General features: G+C 39.7%; 1 protein-coding gene across 3 annotated transcripts in view; it reads right to left on the bottom strand.

Moving 5' to 3' along the window:
- Window positions 1-16,008, bottom strand: part of KCTD16 (potassium channel tetramerization domain containing 16) — a 307,662-nt gene that overhangs the window by 127,979 nt on the left and 163,675 nt on the right. The window lies entirely within an intron of this gene.

Below are 16,008 nucleotides of genomic sequence, written 5' to 3'. Positions count from 1 at the left end.
TATGATCAAGACACATTCGTAGAAAGAATAAAAAAGGGAAAGATGAGGCAGAGACAGAGAACAAACGACAAAGATCAAAGGTCTTCTCCATAAAACATTTTGAAGGGAAGTAATACGTATTTCTGATTATAAGCATTCTCATCTGTTATTTACCAGATACATACATCCAACTGAACAACTCATTTTTAAAGCCCATTTTATTTCAGTGGTGTTCAGACCTAGATTTTGAGTTAAAATGCAATTTTCTTGCTTCTTACAAATTAATGTGTTTTTACATACCTGGATTTGGGGTTAATGGAATTCAGCATGGAAAATTTATACAAGCTGCATGACAATTCTCTAGTTAAGAAAAAAAAATCTGAGAGTCTCATCACAAAATATCCGCATGTGACAGAGAAGATCAATAATAATCACTGTCTGTGGAAATATCAGAAGAGTAAAGAGAGAGAGAGAAAAAAAGAAACCACCAACGCAGGGTTACCTTAAAAGAGAATTATTATAATCTTATTAAAATATCAATTGCCTGATGCTGCAAAAAAAAGTTTTCTTTTCTGGACATGCACAGAATGGTACAGAACTCAGTACCAAGATTCTAACAGCCCAAACTAAAATGTCTATCATTAATTCTATAAACAATGAAGTATCTATCATTAAGGGCTTCATTTGCTGGAGAATTATTGCAGCCAAGAGAGGCAATATGGGATTAAAAACTCTGCTATTTACCAGGGAATTTAGGGAAAGTCACTAATGTATAATTCAGACTTCTTTTCTATAAAAAATTAACATATCAGGATGCTTTATAATTTAATATTGAAATTATTTTATAATATGTGTCTCTGTCCTATGCCTTCACTGCGCCATTCACAAGAATGAGATAATATTTATTTTTCTTCTTATAAGAAAAATAACCAGGCCTTGTGTTTGCAGTTCTGGACTCCCTGCCCTGGAAAGTAATTAATTTTTTTATGTGGCTTGAAACCTAAAAACAGGCATTACCATGAGAATGTAGGGTAACTAGAGCACTGAAGCTTAAAGAAAACCTCCACTCAGGGCTTTCTTAATGCTAGTATTTAAAAACTAAAATACCTACAGGGGTCATAACATAAATGTGCCAATTATTCTGGATAATTCTGTAGTGAGCCTGTGGCCCAAACTGGGGAGTCCAATCTCTGTCTTAAAGGATTCAAGTTCAAATATTTACCATAACCTTCCTAATAAAATGTGCAGAATTTGGCATTCTGCTGCCTGTTTGGAGTGTGTTGAGTCTCATCAAGAGGATAAAGCTGCCTGCGCTACAGGAAGGGATTGGCAGCTGTGTGGTTTTGAAGTTAGAGAAGGTCAAGGTGCTAATCATGTAGGAGATCATTTGGGGGTCCAAGATTGGGGTTTTAGGATTCCATGGTCACAGAGAGCAGGACTTCAGTTGAATGTGATAGAGTGTGATGGGGAAAGGTAGTGGCTCAAGTGGGGATGGCAGCATGGAATCCTTGGGCCAGGTGATAGGACCCCAGGGCAATGCCTGACAGATGGGAAAGGCCCAGCTCTCAGCATGGCAGGCAAACAGTGGGACCAGCACAGACTGAAGACCAGGCCCTTCTCCATCTTCTAGGCTAAGTCTGGAGGTAGGTATAGGATTCAAAGAGGTGAGAAGATCCATACAATTGCCTAATATTGGACATCTTTGCCAATCTTAGTGAATGAGGGCTTATGCTGGATTTAATTCAATTCAGAAAAAAAGAAATGATTGTGATATTCCTACACTGTATAGCATCTATAACTTTTTCAGGAATGATAAAAATCATAGCTGCCATTTGTCAACTACTTGTGTATTTCACATATATTACTACATTTAATATTGAAAAATTCTACCTGCTAAATGCCAGTACTGGGGCACAGAGAGGTGAGCTTGCCCAGGGTCATGTAGCTGGCAAAGGGGTAGAGTCAGACTTCAAATCCAGGTGGTCAGAATTACAGAGGCCACACATGTAAACCATGCAAAGCACCACCTCTTGGGCTTAAAGGAGAGTGCCTTCCTCCCAAGATGGTTTTGAGTTTCAATGTTTACGAAAGAATTAGGAGAGATGTATAAAACATTTTGTTTTATTCTTAAGGTCTGCAACCTAAGGCCCAACAGCCCAGATTAATATGATCCTAAACCCTCTTCCTGTGAACCAGAGGCTCCCGATGTGGACAAGAAAGAGCAGTCACAGCCCAGCTTTGAAAGCAAAAAACTGAGAAGCCCTCACCTCCACAGGCCCATTTTTGCCTTTCCCACAGGATTTCTTTAGCCCCCTGAACCTACTCTCTCTTCCAAATTCTGGAAACTGCATTTGCAATAGGAGATAATGGGGCTGGTAGGTATTAGTCAAGATTGCTGCAGCAAGGGTCGGCCTTCTCTAAACAGGATGGTGAACTAGAATAAACAAACACAAGTCAATATTTCTTAACCTCAAGGAGTCTATTAAAAAATATACTTTGATACGCTAGAATCCTCTAGGATAATTTTTTTGGCATCTTAATTTCAGTTAAAATTTTTGAAAATAACAAAGCATGTTGTTAATTATTCAGAATACAATATCTTTGTAACTGACTCTGGCCATAGGAGTGAGCATGGAAAAATGAGAAGCTACAGGGCTTCTCAAACAGGGAAAAGAAACAATTTATTTGAGTTCCTCAAGTTCTCAAACTTGAAAGGCAGTTCAATTACTGACCCGCTCAATAGGCTGAAGTAACACGATGAGGATGATGGGTAGAGTATCTTGGAAAAGCATTGAATTCAAAGTCAGACATCGTGGCTGGGCTATTTACCAGCTGGTGACTTAAAGCAAAGCACTGCATTTCCCTAGGCCTCATTTTTATTTCCCATCTATAAAAATTGGGATGATGATGGTGATGATAATAACTATGATAGAGATAATAATAATAAGGCCAGCCATATCTCAAATATCAAATGTTGTCTTGTATTTCAAGTGCTTTGTGGTGCTGTAGACAGATAACACTAGAAATAGAAACACATATATGCCTTGTGGGAGATGCTGAAGGGAGAAGAGTCTGCGAACTGGTGAGCAGAACAAATGAGAGGACACAAATTGGGTGAAGGAGGTAGAAAGATAGGAAAGTTACAGGCATTGGAATGTGGTTAAAGAAAAGAGTCAAAGAGTGGAAGTAAGTTATATCCCCAGAAAAACCAGAAAAGGTTTACATGCAGAAACTAGGTTAGGCAGCAAACAGCTACTGTGCTGCCTGTGTATACCTAGGGTATGAGAAACTAAAAGAATGAGGCTGGAGGCACTAGGACATGAGGTCAGCTACCGCACCAGCTGCTGTGCAGAGAAGAGACGGCAGCTCACCTGGGGCAGATCTCAGCAGGGTCGTTTTGGTCACTCTTGAGCCTAACGCATGCTCCCAGGCAGAAGAGATCTCCCCAGATGAGAAAGTTTGCCATCCCAAAGTAGAAGCCTTCAGCCTCGATGTGGGCCTGGAAAGGGACAGCTGTCAGCGCATTCAGTGCACTTCCGAGAAATCCCAGACTCAGCCTTTACACTTGCTGTTTCCTCTGCCTGCAATCCTCTTCCTTCAGCTTCTCATGAGTCTGGCTTCTTCTCATGTAGAGGCTGTCCTGACACCCCTCCCTGAAACCAACCTCCCTCTACCTCTTGTCCCCCAGGCTAGAGTGCGATGGTGCGATCTCGGCTCACTGCAACTTCCACCTCCCCAGTTCAAGCGATTCTCCTGCTTCAGCCTCCCAAGTAGCTGGGATTGCAGGTGCTTGACACCACATCTGGCTAATTTTTATATTTTTAGTAGAGACGAGGTTTCACCATGTTAGCCAGGTGGGTCTCGAACTCCTGACCTCAGGTGATCCTCCCGACTCAGCCTCCCAAAGTGCTGGGATTACAGGCGTGAGCCACTGTGCCCAGCCGGTTTTGCATTTACTTCTTTAAAGTCTGCCTCTCCTACCAAACTGTGTTGTCCAATACAGTAGCCATTAGTTCCATGTGGCTATTTAAATTTAAATGTATTGAAGTCGAATAATTCTATCCACTCTCCACAGCTTACGTGCTCAATGGCCACATGGGGCTAGAGGATACTACATTGAACAGTAAATCATTTCCTAATGTAATCTAATCACATCAGAGCATTTCCATCATCTAAGAAACTTCTGCTGGAAGAATAAAACTAGACCCCTATGTATCACCATATACAAAAATAAAAGTCAAAATGATTAAAGACTTAAATATAAGAATTCAAACTATGAAACTACTACAAAAAAAAAGTGTGGAAAATCTCCAGGACTTGGGTCTGGGCAAAGATTTCTTGAGTATGGAAACAAGCATAGGAAACCAAAGCAAACATGGACAAATGGGGTCACATCAAGTTAAAACGCTTCTGCACAACAAAGGATACAATCAACAAAGTGAAGAGACAACCCACATAATGGGAGAAAATATCTGCAAACTACCTATCTGACAAGGGATTAAGAGCCAGAATGTATAAGGAGCTCAAATAACTCTATAGGGAAAAGTCTAATAATCCAATCAAAAATGGTCAAAAGATTTGAATAGACGTTTCTCAAAAGAAGATATAAAAATGGCAGACATATGAAAAGGTGCTCAACATCACTGATCATCAGAGAAATGCAAATCAAAACTGCAATGAGATATTATCTCATTCCAGTTAAAATGGCTTATATTCAAAAGATAGGCAATAACAAATGCTGGCGAGGATGTGGAGAAAAGGGAATCTTCGGTGTACACTGTTGGTGGGAATGTAAATGAGCACAGCCACTTTGGAGAATAGTTTGGAGGCCCCTGAAAAAAATAAAAACTGAGATATCATATGATCCAGCAATCATACTGCTGGGTATACACACAAAAGAAAGGAAATCAGTATATCAAAGAGATATCTGCACTCCTGTGTTTGTTACAGCACTGCTTTCAATACCTAAGGTTTGAAAGCAATCTAAGTGTCCATCAACAGGTGAATGGATAAAGAAAATGTGGTACATATACACAAAGGAGTACTATTCAACCATAAAAAGAATGAGATCTAGTCATTTGCAGCAACATGGATGGAACTGGAGAGCATTATGCTAAGTGAAATAAGTCAGGCACAGAAAGGCAAACACTGCATGTTCCCACTTATTTGTGGGATCTAAAAATCAAAACAATTGAACTCATGGACACAGAAAGTAGAAGAATAGTTTCCAGAGGCTAGGAAGGGTAATGAGGGACTTGGGGGGAGGTAGAGGTAGTTAACAGCTACAAAAAAAAGAAAATAGAATGAATAAGACCTACTATTTGATAGCATAATAGGTTTACTATAGTCAATAATAACTTAATTGTCCATTTTTAAATAACTTAAAGAGTATAATCAGATTGTTTGTAACTCACAAGAGAAATGCTTGAGGGGATGGTTACCCTATTCCCCATGATGTACCTATTTCACATTGCATGCCTGTATCAAAGCATCTCATGTACCCCATAAATAGATACATCTACTATGTACCCACAAAAATAAAACCTAAATTTTTTTTAATGTCTGTGGGACAGCACTAATCTAGAATTTAAGTTCCCTAACAGCAGGACTCTTACCTATCTTGTTCACTGCTGTATTCCCATTCTCTAAGAGAGTGCATGGCATAGATAGGTACTCGGTAAATATCTTCTGAGTGAATGGATAAGAGGAAGAAAAACCCAAAAGGTTTACAGTCATCCTGGATAAGAATAAAAGATAAATAATGTGGTTGAGAAAAACAAATTTACAGACTGAAATTACCCAGGAATTCTCAATATCTAATATGTAGGCAGCCTATAAACTTGTGTGACACGCATGTTGTATTGCATTTTCTGCTAACTAAACTTTTATTATTATTATTATTATTATTATTATTATTATACTTTAAGTTTTAGGGTACATGTGCACAATGTGCAGATTAGTTACAAAAGTATACATGTGCCATGCTGGTGTGCTGCACCCATTAACTCCTCATTTAGCATTAGGTATATCTCCTAATGCTATCGCTCCCCCCTCCCCCACCCCACAACAGTCCCCAGAGTGTGATGTTCCCCTTCCTGTGTCCATGTGTTCTCATTGTTCAATTCCCACCTAGGAGTGAGAACATGCGGTGTTTGGTTTTTTGTCCTTGCGATAGTTTACTGAGAATGATGATTTCCAATTTCATCCATGTCCCTACAAAGGACATGAACTCATCATTTTTTATGGCTGCATAGTATTCCATGGTGTATATGTGCCACATTTTCTTAATCCAGTCTATCATTGTTGGACATTTGGGTTGGTTCCAAGTCTTTGCTATTGTGAATAGTGCCACAATAAACATACGTGTGCATGTCTCTTTATAGCAGCATGATTTATAGTCCTTTGGGTATCTACCCAGTAATGGGATGGCTGGGTCAAATGGTATTTCTAGTTCTAGATCCCTGAGGAATCACCACACTGACTTCCACAATGGTTGAACTAGTTTACAGTCCCACCAACAGTGTAAAAGTGTTCCCATTTCTCCACATCCTCTCCGGCACCTGTTGTTTCCTGACTTTTTAATGATTGCCATTCTAACTGGTGTGAGATGGTATCTCATTGTGGTTTTGATTTGCATTTCTCTGATGGCCAGTGATGGTGAGCATTTTTTCATGTGTTTTTTGGCTGCATAAATGTCTTCTTTTGAGAAGTGTCTGTTCATGTCCTTTGCCCACTTTTTGATGGGGTTGTTTGTGTTTTTCTTGTAAATTTGTTGAAGTTCTTTGTAGATTCTGGATATTAGCCCTTTGTCAGATGAGTAGGTTGCGAAAATTTTCTCCCATTTTGGAGGTTGCCTGTTCACTCTGATGGTAGTTTCTTTTGCTGTGCAGAAGCTCTTTAGTTTAATTAGATCCCATTTGTCAATTTTGGCTTTTGTTGCCATTGCTTTTGGTGTTTTAGACATGAAGTCCTTGCCCATGCCTATGTCCTGAATGGTAATGCCTAGGTTTTCTTCTAGGGTTGTTACGGTTTTAGGTATAACGTTTAAGTCTTTAATCCATCTTGAATTAATTTTTGTATAAGGTGTAAGGAAGGGATCCAGTTTCAGCTTTCTACATACAGCTAGCCAGTTTTCCCAGCACTATTTATTAAATAGGGAATCCTCTCCCCATTGCTTGTTTTTCTCAGGTTTGTCAAATATCAGATAGTTGTAGATAGGCGGTGTTATTTCTGAGGGCTCTGTTCTGTTCCATTGATCTATATCTCTGTTTTGGTACCAGTACCATGCTGTTTTGGTTACTGTAGCCTTGTAGTATAGTTTGAAGTCAGTTAGCGTGATGCCTCCAGCTTTGTTCTTTTGGCTTAGGATTGAGAAACTCATTCAAAACTGCTCGACTACATGGAAACTAAACAAATGCACCTGAATGACTACTGGGTACATAACGAAATGAAGGCAGAAATAAAGATGTTCTTTGAAACCAACGAGAACAAAGACAAAACATACCAGAATCTCTGGGACACATTCAAAGCAGTGTGTAGAGGGAAATTTATACCACTAAATGCCCACAAGACAAAGCAGGAAAGATCCAAAATTGACACCCTAACATCACAATTAAAAGAACTAGAAAAGCAAGAGCAAACACATTCAAAAGCTGGCAGAAGGCAAGAAATAACTAAAATCAGAGCAGAACTGAAGGAAATAGAGACACAAAAAACCCTTCAAAAAATTAATGAATCCAGGAGCTGGTTTTTTGAAAGGATCAACAAAATTGATAGACCACTAGCAAAACTAATAAAAAAGAAAAAAAGAGAAGAATCAAATAGACGCAAGAGAAAATGATAAATGGGATATCACCACCAATCCCACAGAAACACAAACTACCATCAGAGAATACTACAAACACCTCTATGCAAATAAACTAGAAAATCTAGAAGAAATTGATAAATTCCTCGACACATACACCCTCCCAACACTAAACCAGGAAGAAGTTGAATCTCTGAATAGACCAATAACAGGCTCTGAAATTGTGGCAATAATCAATAGCTTACCAACCAAAAAGAGTCCAGGACCACATGGATTCACAGCCGAATTCTACCAGAGGTACAAGGAGGAACTGGTACCATTCCTTCTGAAACTATTCCAATCAATAGAAAAAGAGGGAATCCTCCCTAACTCATTTTATGAGGCCAGCATCATCCTGATACCAAAGCCTGGCAGAGACACAACCAAAAAAGAGAATTTTAGACCAATATCCTTGATGAACATTGATGCAAAAATCCTCAATAAAATACTGGCAAACCAAATCCGGCAGCACATCAAAAAGCTCATCCACCATGATCAAGTGGGCTTCATCCCTGGGATGCAAGGCTGGTTCAATATATGCAAATCAATAAATGTAATCCAGCATATAAAGAGAACCAAAGACAAAAACCACATGATTATCTCAATAGATGCAGAAAAGACCTTTGACAAAATTCAACAGCCCTTCATGCTAAAAACTCTCAATAAATTAGGTATTGATGGGACGTATCTCAAAATAATAAGAGCTATCTATGACAAACCTACAGCCAATATCATACTGAATGGGCAAAAACTGGAAGCATTCCCTTTGAAAACTGGCACAAGACAGGGATGCCCTCTCTCACCACTCCGATTCAACATAGTGTTGGAAGTTCTGGCCAGGGCAATTAGGCAGGAGAAGGAAATAAAGGGTATTCAATTAGGAAAAGAGGAAGTCAAATTGTCCCTGTTTGCAGATGATGACATGATTGTATATCTAGAAAACCCCATTGTCTCAGCCCAAAATCTCCTTAAGCTGATAAGCAACTTCAGCAAAGTCTCAGGATACAAAATCAATGTACAAAAATCACAAGCATTCTTATACACCAATAACAGACAAACAGAGAGCCAAATCATGAGTGAACTCCCATTCACAACTGCTTCAAAGAGAATAAAATACCTAGGAATCCAACTTACAAGGGACGTGAAGGACCTCTTCAAGGAGAACTACAAACCACTGTTCAATGAAATAAAACAGGATACAAACAAATGGAAGAACATTCCATGCTCATGGGTAGGAAGAATCAATATCGTGAAAATGGCCATACTGCCCAAGGTAATTTATAGATTCAATGCCATCCCCATCAAGCTACCAATGACATTCTTCACAGAATTGGAAAAAACTACTTTAAAGTTCATATGGAACCAAAAAAGAGCCTGCATTGCTAACTAAACTTTTTAACATAATAAAACAGTCCCATATTTCAGATATTCGCAGGAGATCTCTGAAAATAAGGTGAAAGCAATAATGTACTACTGAAAAACTTCCATGAAATGGCTTACATACAAGACTGAAACTAACTCACTGATCCTACTGTTACACAAATGTGCACTATTTATTAATGAGTGACAAAGAATGAGAAAGTAACATTTCTATTTCCTGTGGGGCTAAGCATATTCAATTTGTTCATTTAATAAATAAATGAGCATCTGATACTGGAAATTGAAAGTGCCTTGATCCCCCAAATCCAAACTCTATGTCCTGTAACGGCTGATAAAATATGAGCCAGGGTTGCTGAGTTCCTCTCTTGTAATGCATTGAATCAACCAGTTGGGAATCGGTGAACTCGTGCAAATGGTTCTACTTTTTAAAATCAAAAACCAACAATGAATACTCTTTTGAAGGTGGTTTTTGTTTATAATAAAATTAATCCACTTTGTCTAACATAGAAACCTGTTCATTGCAGATGTTCAGATCTTTACTGAGAAAATACTGTGAATCTGAGGGTTTTTGCTAAGCTTTCAGATTCACAATAGAGAGGGCTCCATGGGATGAGCTGAGGTCACGCATGAGGAGAACACCTTTTTAGATCCATTGCCTAATCCCCATGAGAAATTCCCCGCATATATATGTCTGATTTGGAAAACACTGTTTCTCCCCAAGTGAGCAAGGTGGGATGGCATCCTGTTATCCTTCTACCACCCCATCCAGAAGGAAAAAAGGGTGCTGCCTGCTCCTGTCAGTCATTCACAGAAGCCGTTTAGTCATGTTGTTAGAGAAATTTGGTGTCTTAGGCAGCTCGGGCTGCTGTAACAAAATACCATATATTGCGTGGCTAAACAACAAAAATTATAACTCAGTTTTGGAAGGCTGGGAAGTCCAAGATCAAAGAGCCAAAGTGCCATCAGATTCAGTTTTTTTGTTTTTTGTTTTTTTGTTTGTTTTTTTGAGACAGAGTTTTGCTCTTGTTGCCCAGGCTGGAGTGCAATGCCACAATCTCGGCTCACTGCAACCTCTACCTCCTGGGTTCAAGCGATTCTCCTGCCTCACCTAGTAGCTGGGATTACAGGCGCCCACCACCGTGCCTGGCTAATTTTTGTATGTTTAGTAGAGACGGGGTTTCACCATGTTGGTCAGGCTGGTCTCGAACTCTTGACCTCAGGTGATCCATCTGCCTCGGCCTCCCAAAGGGCTGGGATTACAGGCATGAGCCACCGCACCTGGTGCAGATTCAGTTCTTAATGAGGGCTCTCTTCCTGGTTTGCAGACAGCCACCTTTTCGCTGTGTCCTCACAGGGTGGAGAGAGAAGTTCCGGTGTCTTTTCTAATAAGGACACTAATCCCACCCTTATGACATTGTCTAAACCTAATTATCCCCCAAAGACCCTACCTCCTAATACTATCATATTAGGGGTTAAGACTTCAACATATGAAATTCAGGGAGACACAAATGCCTCTTTCATAACACTTGGACACACTCAGACACTGCTTTATCACCAGAACTGTATCATCCAGCTCCCATGGTTTTCCAAAAGCTCCCCCTCTCCAACTCTGCCTCTCAGATCATGATTTTTTTTTTTTTTTTTTTTTTTTGAGATGGAGTCTCGCTCTGTTGCCCAGGCTGGAGTGCAGTGACGCACTCTAGGCTCACTGCAAGCTACGCCTCCCGGGTTCACGCCATTCTCCTGCCTCAGCCTCTCGAATAGCTGGGACTACAGGTACCCGCCACCACGCCCAGCTAATTTTTTGTATTTTTAGTAGAGACGGGGTTTCACTGTGGTCTCCATCTCCTGACCTCGTGATCCGCCCATCTCGGCCTCCCAAAGTGCTGGGATTACAGGCGTGAGCCACCACGCCTGGCCTCAGATCATGATTTTTAAGCATGACCACAGGATCTTACCTGCCCTCTGCTTCAAAATATCTGATCACTGGATAGAATGGAATGGATGAGATTTACCCACAGGCCCCCTCCCTTTCCCCCTTATTTAATCTTTGATGTTGCCCTTCTTGTCCATAGTTGATTCTGTTTGGAGTTTTAAAGGGCAGCAGTGACAAGCACTATATTACTCACTATTGAGAGAGGGGCAAGTATTGAGCAGCAGCCTCCAGGATATGTCCATTGCAGCCTGGTCCTGGATCACAAATGTGTTTTAATTAAATGTATTTGCCTTTCTGCGTATTTTATTGTAGCCCTAGCACTTAGCAAAGTATTTCATATAGACATTCATACAACAAATATTTGTGGAAGGAAAGAAAAGAGGAAGGAGGGAAAGAAGGAGAGGAAGGAAAGCAAGCATGAGTGCATCCCAACTCTGGGAATTTCAGCTAAAATATCCTGTATTTATTCAATTCCTTGAGGCACTAGACCACACCTAACAAGAGCATGTATTTATTGAGTACATTTCTAGTAACATGTCAGGCATTATGGAGAAAGAATAACATAGAGAAGTAAAATCACTTAGCAGAGCACTTGGCACACTGTGTGTTCCATAAACGTTGAGACATTGAGTTCATAAATGAAAGCTTGGGCAAGAGCAAGAGTAGAAGGGCAGAGAGAGAAAGAAAGAAAATGCAATGCATTTGAGGACATGGGGAAAAAAGGAGAGAGGGCAGTGATCGAATAATAGTTGTACAAAGAGATAGTAAAGCTAGTGTCAGAGACTGCTGAGAGTAGTGATTTTGGAGACAGGCAATCCTGTGTTCAAATGTAGCTTCGGCACTTTCTAGCTATCGAATGTCTCTAAGTTTCAGTTTGCTTATTTGTAAAATGAGAATAAAATTGGCACTTGCTTTTAGGGCTATGGAGAAGATTGAATGAGGTAATGCACAGAATACACTAGGCAGAGTACCTGGTACAGAGTAAGGGCTTGATAAATAATAGGTGATGATGCTGCTGATCAAACGTGATGCTAATCTAGTTAGTTCAAACAGTTGTCCCGTGGATGTGTCAAAGCATTTCTCTGGAACAATTCTTGCCTCACGTTCCAGGGGATGGATAAATTAAGACAGTCTCTCTTCAGTGCATTATAAAGCACAATGTTAACATCTTTTTTGTTAACTACTAGCAAATTTTTCTGTGCTTTCCAAATGCCCCTTTTCTCTGGTTCCAAAGGATCTCATAAAATTGAGGAGAATCTGAATAACTGCAATGAATCTCTGAGAGTAACCCCTTGGCCTTTCACCATTATAGCTCAGCCTTGCCTTTTCAGCTCATTTTCCATCGCTCCTATCCCTCAGCCATCCACTTCACTCCAAGTACATGATCTTCATCCCATGTTCTCCATATGCCTGCATATGCCCATAAAATAGGTTCATGTCATGCTATACCAACTGAGGTCTCTCACTAACCCTTAAATTTGTCACTTAAGGATCTGTTCAAACTCATCTCTTGTCTGAACCCCCAGGGTTTTTTCTTTCATCAGGCAGTAAAAGAAATTCCACTTCTCAAAGAATAATCACCCCTGCCCTCCTTTTAATACAATTATTATAGCATATTGAATGTCTACTATGATCCATATGCACTACATACATATGTCAACTTATTTAACTCTCCTATCAAGCCAGTAGGGCCTGGATGAGGCTCAGAAAGATCGAAAAACTTGACTAAAGCTGCACAACCAGCCCAAGGTGGAGACAGGATCTGATCCCAGGTCAACCAGTCTCCAAAATCCATGTTCTTTCCACTGTGGCATGCTATTATTTAATATGCATATTTATATTTTATCCCCCAAATCAATGCCTCTGGAGGACTCATTTTTTAAGAACATTTTTTCCCGGGATGCAATAATTTATCATAGTCACTTGATGTAGAAGATCTTGATCAATGTTTATTGAAGCATCAAAAAGAACCATACCAGCAGGGCTAGGTCTGGGAAACGATGGGGAAGGAAGTCCGAGCTTACTTTCTCATCTCTTCTCCACTGATTAAAAACTCAGTTCCATTGCCCTCTGACGTTATACTCCTAAATAAAAATAGCTATGTTTTTATTGTTTTTCCTTTTGGCCAGCATGGTTTTAAGCACTTTGCTTATATCAATTTTTTAAATATTCACAACAATCCTAAAGGGTGGATATTATCATTTTCCCCATTTCCTATGTCACCCAAAGCTACACAGTAAGTGGCAAGCCAAGATCTGGACCTAGACACTCTGGCTCTAAAGGTCTTGTTCTCACCTACTCTTCTCCCTTCACTATGTATAGATAGATCAGGGCTACTCTCTCTAAAAAAATGGTAATGGACCAGAGAGCTGAATGATGATGAGAAGTAGGTCTTGTCGAGAGTTGAGTAAAGAACATTTCACGAAAGCAAATTATTACAGTCTGCAAATGTCTAATATTGCATATAAGTGGTTAATATCTACACCATTTAAAGAATTCATTAAATTTATGAGAAAAACCCATAGACACCAAATATATAAGACTATAAACAATGTACATCACACAAAAAGTAAATGTAACACTTACATCACATTAAGTAAATTCTTGGAAAAATGTTTATGCTTCCTACCAATCATAAAATTTCAAATTAAGAAAATTTTCTATAATACTTTACGCTCAACAGATTAGTAGAACAAACAACATGCATTAAAATCATAGCATACTACTGAGAAAATTCTTGTGAAATTGGCATGTTCACACCCCTAGTGATATAAAAAGTTTGTACCACCTATTTTAGAAAACAACATGAAAATTATTATTAGGAACTATAAAATTTTTCATATCCTTTTCCCCCAATAATTCCACTCTACGATGTGTATCCTGGAGAAATCATTCTACAGCACGCAATGCAAAAATGTCCATTATAGCCTTAGTAATAATCATAAATATTTAAAATTAAAATGCCTTAAGTTAGACCATAAATAAGATGAATGTGATACACCAACCCATTGCAATATTATGTAGTAGTGACTAGGACGGTAATTATAAGGACAAGGAAGAAACTTGGGGAAATATTTATGAACAGTATGTTAATATAGCAAAATATAACATTATATATATTAAATATATATATATATGACTACAATTTTGTATGAATATGAACACTGACACCCATCCACACAGACTTCTCTCTTAGATTTTATATAATTTTGAATTACCGGGATCTCAGCAACCTTCCATGTAGTTTCATGAATATGAGAGGCATGTATGAGTATGTGTGGGTTTGTGTGTGGGTATGATGTGTGTATCAGAGTAAGCAGGTCAGGTTTCAAAGGGAAGGAGGGAGCATATGGATGGAAGTGGATTCATAGGATGTGAATAATCACTTTCTTTCTTGGAACTCTGGTAGAACAATTTGTCTTTTTCATCCAGAAATCTTAGAAACAGGCTTACCAAGTGCCTACTGTTGAAACCTGGCAACTTCTTTCATTTAAAAACATGGGAAACACACAGGATTTTAAAATAATATCCTGGATGTAAGCAGAACATAGCATTGATGATCACAGGCCATCCATCAGGCATGGGACCAGGGGCAAAGAGGTTTCTGAAATATTTTCAAGCTGATAGAAGTAAAAGATGACATTAGAGGGAACCCACAGTGGCAGCTTGCTTACTAATTCACAGCATGCACATGCAGATGCTCTTCCTGGCTTCCGAATTGCCTCATTTGTGCACAGCCCGTTCCAGTCTTGGATTGGCAGACTTTGTGCACAATTGTGGACTGGAGTTCAGGCTTGCACACACCTTTATGCTTTGTTCATTGCTTGTGCTGCTGTGACAGGCACCAGGGAGTAAGGTCGGAAGCTGTGTCTGGAACTTGCCCTATTGGCATCCCAGCCCCTTCAGCATTGGCAAAGGAGAAAATGAATTAGAACTTCTCAGGAACAGATTTTGTAGCAGCTCTGCTTTTCCAAGGGCCAATGCACAAGACAGCTTGTCTGTCTGGCTTCTGTCAGTGGGAAAGTCATGTGGTCTCACAGGAAGGCCTTTTCAGCAAGATGGATGGCACTGGACATGGGGCATCTCCATTATGTGCCTCTGCTAGTCCTATCAAAAAGCACAAGAAAACCCTGCCCAACAGGGGTACTGAAGCATTTTACCATTTTAACTTTTACTTAATGAGGGATTTTCAGGTTCTTAAAATGAGCAGCTCCCATTTTCTAAGCTACATCTCCATTTTCTCAGCATGACTCTTCACCTGCCTTCACCCTGCAACTCTATCTCGCACCTGCCATGGACTGTACCTCTCCTAGAGCTTTGCTCACACTACATAGCCTTTTCTGTTTCTGTTTCATTATTGGTTTTTCTTTCTGAGAGGTTCTGCTTCATTTTTTATGATTCAGCTCAATTGTCACCTTCTGTGGAGCCTTCCCTGGACTCAGCACCTGTCCCAGACCCCACACCCAAACCAAAGTTCTATTAGAGCCCTTTATCATGCTGTGTCATTGTAGTGTGTTTGTGTGTGTGTGTGTGTGTGTCTTTCACTAGAACCTGAGCTCCTTTAGGAAAAGGACAGCTTTACTCATTTTTCTACCCCTTGCATCTTTCTCATAGTAGACTTCCAATATATGGTCATTGAACAAACAATTAGAAGCTATTATCACACGTATAGTTCTCCAGTCTCCACTCAGTCCCACCTGTCAGCTGTCCTCCACCCATCCTGGCTATAAGCTATTTATTTTCTTTGGGTGTGGGTCACATTTTTCTAAAGAGTCTTTCTCTGTCTTCTTATGCCCTCACTTTTAGCAGTATGCTGTACACAGTAGGTGCTTAATAAAGATCATTAATAGTAACATGTCTTCTAGTTAAG

The sequence above is a fragment of the Pan troglodytes genome, chromosome 4 (genome assembly GCF_028858775.2).
Source record: "Pan troglodytes isolate AG18354 chromosome 4, NHGRI_mPanTro3-v2.0_pri, whole genome shotgun sequence".
In the NCBI taxonomy this organism is placed as follows: domain Eukaryota; kingdom Metazoa; phylum Chordata; class Mammalia; order Primates; family Hominidae; genus Pan; species Pan troglodytes.
The sequence above is the reverse complement of the archived record's forward strand: the minus strand, read 5'-3'. Positions and strand labels throughout refer to the sequence as shown.